This window comes from Manis javanica, chromosome 8 (assembly GCF_040802235.1).
Source record: "Manis javanica isolate MJ-LG chromosome 8, MJ_LKY, whole genome shotgun sequence".
In the NCBI taxonomy this organism is placed as follows: domain Eukaryota; kingdom Metazoa; phylum Chordata; class Mammalia; order Pholidota; family Manidae; genus Manis; species Manis javanica.
Genome location: NC_133163.1, coordinates 103,574,075 through 103,581,289, shown reverse-complemented (window position 1 = coordinate 103,581,289; position 7,215 = coordinate 103,574,075). Strand labels below are relative to the sequence as shown.

The 7,215-nt window shown below is 39.7% G+C and overlaps 1 long non-coding RNA gene across 2 annotated transcripts; it reads left to right on the top strand.

Annotated features, from left to right (window-relative positions):
• Positions 1 to 218: 218 nt before the first annotated feature.
• LOC140843291 (uncharacterized) lies at positions 219 to 6,441 on the top strand. 2 transcript variants are annotated; one of them, XR_012120917.1, is made up of 3 exons: positions 219 to 327; positions 415 to 545; positions 5,711 to 6,441. It is a non-coding gene; the product is annotated as an uncharacterized lncRNA (long non-coding RNA). The 2 variants fall into 2 exon arrangements; XR_012120918.1 differs by lacking the exon at positions 5,711 to 6,441 and adding an exon at positions 1,947 to 2,571.
• The last annotated feature ends 774 nt before the right edge of the window (positions 6,442 to 7,215 follow it).

The window sequence follows — 7,215 nt, the reverse complement described above, 5'->3', positions numbered from 1 at the left end:
CTGTGGCCACCTCCCCCTAGCAAACCTACAGAAAAACCCCAAGCCTGGGAGTGTGCTGATGCGGGGGCAGAGTTTAGAGAAACCTCTGTGCTCTGCCCTCTGGCCTGGGAAGTGCCAACAAGGTGGGTGCATAGGGAGTGGAGGCCAGTAACTCCACCTGCAGAGGATGTGGCAGTCTGGAATGTCAGGGGGCGGGGAGGACTTAATCAATGCAAACTTATGACCTAAACTTCCTGGGAATTCCTTGTGCATGGAGAATAATTGCAATCCCTGATCTCCGAACTTCCAGTGGGGTTCTACGGGTTACCTGCGTCTGCTGGCAGTAGGGTAAGTACGTGCTGAGCCGGTCAGTGTAGTGTGCATGCAGCCCCCAGCACCTAAGGGTATCACAGACCTGTCATTGCTCTTTCCCAGGTGGCTGAACACCACTTCTCCCTTTAAGAAATTGGGGGACACAGACTGCGTACTTTAACTATTTTTAAGAATAGAAAATGAACAAGAATAGAAGCAATGAGACCTTTTTGGAGGCAATTAGAGTGATGAAGGTAAGAAACAGTGGTGGTCTGAGCCAGGGTGGGAGAAGTGGAAGCGAAGGCAGTCGAAAGGGAGTTTCTAACTAAATGGATGTGGAGTATGAAAAAGAGGACTTGGTAATGACTCCAGCCGTTTTGGCTTGTTAAGTTGGAATGACAAAAAAAAAAAAGTTACCTTTAGTTGTGATAAGGAAGCTTTTGGGGAGGAGTGGGTCAGTGGTTCTGTTTTTGATATGTGAAGCTTAAGATTGCTAAAAGTGATAGCACAGCTAACGTGTCGAACATGGGTAGACACAAACAAAAAGCAAATCCATATATTTTTCCCAAATAAATCAGTACTATAGGCAAAAAGGGAAAAAAAATAACTGAATGGCAACAAATTCATTCTTTCCATGTACTCTAAACAATAAAGAATGAATAAAAACAAAAATAAAATAAAGATCACTGACTTTGAAACTCTTCAGAAAAAAATGCTTTTATTCACATAAAATTCCATATGCTTGTGATATTTTGAGGACTGATTCATCACTATAAAGAATTTGAATTTATTTTGAAAATGTAAGGGGAAAAAATGTGGAGTATTCAGATACAATAGTTTGAATGCTCACAAATTAGATTATATTCTATAGAAACCTTCTTGGGAATATGAAAAAGTTGCTGTCTGAGTGTCCAAGAGTTACAAAATGTCTATAAAACATTGAAAAAATATATTTTAATAACAAGTTGCACTACATGAAATTGTCAATATCTTCAACTTTAGTCAATTCTTGAACTATAGAAACAGCAATTTAATATGGTTCCATCTAACACAATATGAAATTGAAAAGGAAACAATCACACATCAGACAAAGGGCATCTTTGGTCACTCTTTTCTGAACAGTAAGTATTGACTTAGCAGTGCTAACACAATGGTACCAAACAGTAACTCAGTAATTCATTCCAACCAATGTTTGTTGAGCAGCCACTGTCTGCAAGATCCCTGGTAGATGCTGCTGGATAAACAAAGAGGAGGGAATATAGTGCTTGAAAGGTTTGCAATGTAATGAATATAAATAGGAATAACTACCAAAGTAATTGCACCAGAAATCAGAATAAAATGAGCAGGATTCCAAAAAGGAAATTTCCATAATTCAAAAGCATAGCTCAGAAATGTTTTCACGCAAGAAGTAAAATTCAACTGTATTACTGCCAATGATATATAAAGAAATCTGAGGAACCCTGAACTTGAAAATTATATTTAAGGGTCTTTTAGGACAGAAGGGAGAGGGGTCTTATGAAAGAGGAGCTTCTGGGATGTGCTTTGGACTGAAGTGGTCATTAACATAATTAAGAGTGAATAACCTATCAGGGCTGAGAAATGCTTACTTAGCTATGCTAAAGATTCCTGACGCCTTATTTCTTTGTTTCATCTAGTCATTAATTACTTTGTTTCTGGAATCACTGTGGAACCTGAAAGGCAGGAGTCAACAATTTTACTCTATTGCTTTTGGAATAAACAACACTTGAGGAGGTAATCTCACATAATACACAACAAAGCTGAACAAATTAATAAATATCTCTTTAAAACTTGGAGGAGTAAAATCTTAAAATGGGTTTTGAGCAAGGAATGGTATATTACCCATTACCACTGAGATATGTAAACTATTACTGACTTTCTTTTTTTATTTAATAGACTGCTTTTATTGTATTATTTGAATGAGCATAAACTATATTAATAAACACCTTCATAATTCATAGGTAACTTCAATCATCTAACACTATTTTTCCTTATCAGTAACCCAATTTTTCAAATAACTTTTATAAAAAATGGGGGTTTTTAGAATTCTAATCCTCATGAGTAGGACAAGGACACTCTTGAAAACAATGTGTAAATATAAAACCCCATAGATAAATATATTGTTTTTCCCTTTGGAAGGTCTAAACTGTATCAGCAAAATGTCATATATGTTTTTTTCTTATCAAGACTGACATAGAAAAAGAATTATCTTTTAAATCAAAATTTTATTTGGATATCGTGAAAAATATAAAATTCTTTCAAAACGGCAGAAGAACAAAATTACCCATGGCTTTTCTTTCTCTCAAACTTTCCCCTTGGTAAGGTTGTATTCCTAGAATGGAAACGTAGCAACCATCACAGGCTTGCATACAGTCACACTAAATAAACATGTGTTGAATTGAATGTGATCTGATAAAACCTGTAACAGGTTTAGACAGGACCAGCCTTAGTGGGGAAGTCAGGGGAAAGCCTGGGGCAGAAGCCTGGTCAGCCTCTGAGGGTGGAGGCAGGGAGAACTAGTGGGTGACTAAGAAACAAATAAGGGCTGAGGAGCGAATGTGCCATCCATGAACAAGAAGTGGAAGTAGTAAGCTCTGCACTGATCAAATCTGTGAGAAAAAGCAGCAAATCCCTGCCCTATAGCAGCGGACAGAGGAAGGCACCTTGTACTAAAGTTTCACACAGGGTGAAGAATAAAAAGTGCTCATTAAGGTTCATTTATTTTAACCAATTTGAGACACAAATGGAATTCTGAAATATTTTCAGTTCAACCTTTTAGCTTTTCAAAAAAGGAAGTTTCGATAGACGAGCTGAATTATAAAATATATATATAATTAAATAAATAATGTATTTTCAGCTTCATAGAAAGAAATGCTTTTTGAAAAGCCTGGGTGCGTCCTGGCTGTGCATGAGGCTCCAGTGTCTCTGAGTCGGTAGAGCTAGCTGTAGGGGATGAAGGCAGGTGGGGTGGAGGGGAGAACGGCAGACGACAGCAGGACGGTCAGAATAGATCTACCTGTCTTTTCAGGTTCAGGTCTGGAGATTTCGATCCGGAGGAAGGAGAATTAGCCAGTTACTCTTGTCGGCTGGATTATTTCTTTTCCCCTTGGGACTCAATGCAGACAAAACAGGCATTACCTTGGTTTTTAATCAAACCAGGTGGAAGAATTTGCTAGGTCTTGACCAAGGGAGAAAATGTGTCATGCCCCATGCTTATCAGGGACACACTGCAACAAGGAGTATTGCTCTTCACAAAAAAATTGTTAAGGCCCTGAGTCGGGTGGGGACAACTGAAATTAGAAGAAGCTATAGATTTCTAATTTAGTCTCTGCTATAATAATGTAAATCACCATTCTTGGCTAAACAGAGATACAATTTCAAAGACTAGAGAAGTTTCTTACTAGGATTTTTGAAGCCAGGGTCCCTGGTCGAATCCTTACAGGGTGAATGTAATGATAGGTAGGATGGCAGAGGCCAGGACCTCAGGCCCCTGTGTATTCAGGGGTAGCCTGGTAATATATACAGAGGGAGTTTTACCTAGATTCACATGCCAGTTGTACACATTTCTAATTGTGCAATGTTGAGTAAGTCACTTAACGTCTTTCTGAAATTAGAATACAATTCCATACTTCATACAATTATTGTGGAGCTCAATTGAAGTAATATGTGTGAAAAGCTCTAGCATATCTCTATGCATGTAATAAGCACTCCATGAATATTTTCTTCCTCCTTCCCATTCATACAGTGCAGTATCCTTCTAGGAATACTTAACACAAGGCACTTACACAATGGCCTCTTTATCTTTAAATATCTTTAAATCTAAGGAGCTGCTAGGGCACAGTAGGTGGATGCAACTTGCTTTAGCTAACAAGGCAGCAGCTGTCCTTTGGTGATGTTGGAACACTGCCAAGGCCCTTTCTGTACGTCTTCATGATAGTGAACTGAATGGTTAAAGAAAGAATTCATGCCTGTAACTGCAGAAGCAGGAGGTAGGGAAAAGATGGAAATGTTCCATAGTGTTAGGGAATTCGATGATCCTGCCATTTGGAGGGTCTGTTTTCAATCGGGGAGTTACTCTTTCAGACAACAGAGTGACACATAACTGTTCGTATTCTCACATCTGAATGCACAGCAGGGTAATATATGGAACACAGAATTCTAAGAGCAGAAAACCAGGATGTACTAACACTGGACAAGCCCAAAGAGGGAAGCCTCATGGGTTAGTACATAATTAAAGCTATTTTACAGAGCAGATTACCAGAAAGCAGAGTCCCCTAAGCAGTGTACCGTGCAGTGCTTCGGTACTCAAAATCTGAGCTTGAAGCCATTCAGACTGGAACTGAGGGGTGCTGTAAAAGAGACTGGGATTCGAACATGCCTAGGTTTTAAACTCAGCTTGCAATGACCACTATAATACAAGGGGGAAACGATTTAACCTCTCTGAGCTTTGATTTCCCCAACTGCAAGGTGGTAAAATACCCACCTCTTTAGCTAATGAGGCAGCTAACCAGTGAGCTGTTACTGAACCAAACAACCCTGGGTCTGCTTGCGTCAGGCTTCTCTTTGTTACTGAGAAGTCTGAGGGGCTTCATCAAAAGGGGTGCCTGGCAGGTACAGGAGGGTCATACTCTTTCTCCTTATCTATGGTATGAGACTCAAGGGGAGGGGGTAAAAATCCAGCTGACTGATGACTGATTACTGATTAGAGTAGCTGATTGCTTCTCCTTTCTCTGGATTGATAGCTCCAAACCTGAACTTGAAAACAAATAGAACTCTTTAAAAAACAGCCCTTTTCAAGAGCTGTTGTGTGGAGTATATGAACTTGTTTTTATCAAGTGGCCAGCACAATGCCTGCCAGAAAGTAGGAACTGCGTAAGTCATAGTGGTGGTAGGGGCAGGGGGAGCAACGGGAGGAATAAAGGCCAGCAGGTGGAGGAGCGGCCCTTTTCAAGGTCATCAGGAACATAAAAGCCTCTGGAGCATTAAGCCCAAGTCAAACCAATCAGAATGCCAAGCGTCAAGGTGGGAAATCCCACTCAGTCAATATATCCGAAGGGCACGATTGAGCCAAAACAGTAGCCTGGTCTAGATTAGGTACCAGTTGTCATGGAAGCTAGTCAAGAGTGAAATATAAAGGATCCTGGGAGATTACCAAGAAAATGGTTATGCAACCTCACAGTTAGCCACCTTTTGACAAAGCCCATCAGACTTCTCATTAACAAAGAGAAGCCCAAGTCCCTTAATCAGGACCCAGAGTATGGGAACTGGACCAGGTAGTTAAAGATTATAGAAAATGGTTTGCAAACCAAGGTAAAGCAAACTAAACAGACATAGGACTCTTGGTTCAAACTCAAGGCAATAGATAAAGTCTTCACTCAAGTATCCTTGAGATGTTTTGCAGGAATGTAGACCTCTACCAAAAGGGTCATCTCCGGACAACAAGCACAAGACACCAGACTGGCTGGAGCCAGAAGACTGACAGCTAAGAATACTGAAACAATCACCTGTCACCTCAGCACTGACCAGTCTGAATAACGTGCACAGGCTGATGACATGCCCTGCAACCCTTTCCCCTAATTTTGCACTTAAAAACAGCTTGTAAACCCTGAGGAGGGGTTGGGCACTTGGGTATTAGCCACCCATTCTCCTTGCATGGCACCCTGCAATAAACATCCACTTTCTTTCACTACACCCTGATGTCAGCTGCATTAGGGTGAATGGACACAGGTTTGTGTGGTTTGGAAACAGCTAACTGGAGAGCCAGTCTGCCTGGATCACAACTCTGACACAAGCTGATAATATGAACTTGACAGGTCCCTTCATTTCCCTGTACCTCAGATTCCCATTTTAAAAAATGACAGGATGATATAGTTGATTTGGACAATCCCTTCCAGCCTTCTGCACTCTGTGAATCTCTTTTATCAACCACTTTAACAATGATAGTCTCAACTGGCCTCCTGGATACCTACACTTGGATGTGCACAGGACCTGACAATTTCCCCCAGACTCCACATCAAAGCAACTTGGAAAACTGGAACCAACTGGAACTGGAAAAAAGGAAAAAAAAAGAAGAAATCTAGCCTCCATTTTTCCCTAGGAATTTTTGCCCTCAATTATAAAAAAAAAGATAAATACTAATACCTTGAAATATTTTATATATTTATTCAAAATGCTGTAATGCTTTATGGAAGTCTGAGGCTTTCAAATCAAAACAAAACCTATTTTGAAAGAAAAAAGTTGTTTTTCAGGTTTTTGTACTTCTTAAAAGTGAAATGGAGCCTGGGAATTTTTCCTCTGAGATTTCTGCAACAGCTAAAAACAAATGTAACTTCTTTGACAAATAACAGTCTATATTTTGACTAAAAAAAAATCTTGTCATAAAAATCTAATCTTGGGGAAACATACTCTGCATAAAATAGCAATAGTGGAACCAATATCTATCATTTCTGTCATTTATGCATTTAACTGCTTTACCAATAGCTCTATGAAAGGACAAGTGGTAGATGCAAACTGGCATTTAGCTCTCCCCTTTTGGGTTAAGAAAATTAAAGTAACTATTGAATCTGATGCAAAAAAGAGTTATCTTTTCAGAATTATCTTTCACTTGTGACTCTACCCAAACACCTGAGAAATGTGCTCTACTTGTCGGCCCTTGCAGGGTTGTGACTGATACTAAGAGCATATATTTCAAAGCAAACAGCAACACTATTTGATGCCAGTTGTGAAAAACAACAAATTCCCCATTTTTCTGAGGCTCTCCAAGTTACAATCTAAGACCCAGATCTACCACCAGCTGCCTTGCCCTTTTCTAAGTGTGGTATTTCACCTTTGATAAGATGACAAATAGGGCATTTAAAATTTTAAAAAGTCAACTGCTGGTTCTCCATTACATCTTTTCTTATAAGA